The sequence below is a fragment of the Limulus polyphemus genome, unplaced genomic scaffold (genome assembly GCF_000517525.1).
Source record: "Limulus polyphemus unplaced genomic scaffold, Limulus_polyphemus-2.1.2 Scaffold4423, whole genome shotgun sequence".
Lineage (NCBI taxonomy): Eukaryota > Metazoa > Arthropoda > Merostomata > Xiphosura > Limulidae > Limulus > Limulus polyphemus.
The window spans coordinates 54,435-55,627 of NW_013670033.1; the positions used below are offsets into that span (position 1 = coordinate 54,435).

Below are 1,193 nucleotides of genomic sequence, written 5' to 3' on the forward strand. Positions count from 1 at the left end.
CTGAAAAATATTTGGGGGTGCTTAACTTTTTCCAGGTGTATATTATTATATAAGCATATATAGTCATATTTTATATGTTTATAGTAATATCATTAAGTGTAATTTTTATACGGAATGGTCCAAACTAAAGTTAGGCTTAACAGTCCTCTCTTGCAACTTTAGTTACGTGGAGTAATTATAATTACACCTTTTGTGTAGAATATGTAAACATCCATCCGTCCCAGGAATTGGGTCTTGGAATATCATTCCATCCATCCATCTTCTATACCCATCAGTAATACAGTGAAATATAAACGTGTGCGTTTATCTGTTATTTGTTGCTATGGGAACACAATTATACGGCATGTTGTTTTAAGGGACGTTCTGGTCAGTCTTATACTTTGTTGTTCAGGGTCTATTTGGCTTTCAACTGTTTGGAGTTTCATCTTCATATGGGATGTCAAGTTGACGCAGAACCCAACAGTGTCTCGCGAGTCGTGGCTGTTGAACAAGTGGTTACGTAGGTTTTTCACAAACTACACAGACAACTAATAGAGGGCGCTAGATGACAGTATGTTGCTCCAAATGTATTGCGTCAAGCATTAAACAGCTGCGTTTGTGTCACTTCAGGTGAAAAATTTTACTGAGAGTGTCGGCAGGTAAGATTAGTAAAATTCATTTTTCATCATCCGTGCATATACTTTGAAAGTTCTCGAAATATATTTGTAATATCTGCTACAGCTTATAATGACTACGTTATAGTTTGAAAACTGTCCATCTGAATGTATCACAGTACATTATACGATTAATGTATTATTTTTAAAATTAAATGTAGATCAGTACGTATTGTAGCAAACCATGTGATTAATATAACCGTTTAAAACTAAATGTAGATCAGTATGTATTGTAACAGACCACATGATTAGTAAAACCGTTTAAAACTAAATATTGATCAGAATGTATTGTAGCAGATCATGTGATTAATATAACCGTTTAAAAGTAAATGTAGATCAGTATGTATTGTAGCAGACCATGTAATTAATATAACTGTTTAAAACTAAATGTAGATCAGTAAGTATTGTAGCAAACCATCTGATTAATATAACCGTTTAAAACTAAATGTAGATCAGTGAATATTGTAACAAACCACATGATTAATATAACCGTTTAAAACTAAATGTAGATCAGAATGTATTGTAACAAACCACATGATT

The 1,193-nt window shown here is 32.5% G+C and overlaps 1 protein-coding gene across 3 annotated transcripts in view; it reads left to right on the top strand.

Moving 5' to 3' along the window:
• Positions 1-1,193, top strand: part of LOC106471127 (ceramide phosphoethanolamine synthase-like) — a 44,682-nt gene that overhangs the window by 6,860 nt on the left and 36,629 nt on the right. Inside the window, exon 1 of one of the 3 annotated variants that reach the window (XM_022399753.1) lies at positions 550-638. The exons of the other annotated variants lie outside the window; for them this stretch is intronic. The gene's annotated coding sequence lies outside the window, so the exon portion shown is untranslated. Of the gene's footprint in view, positions 1-549; positions 639-1,193 lie in introns of those variants that run through there. 3 annotated transcript variants of the gene reach the window in all.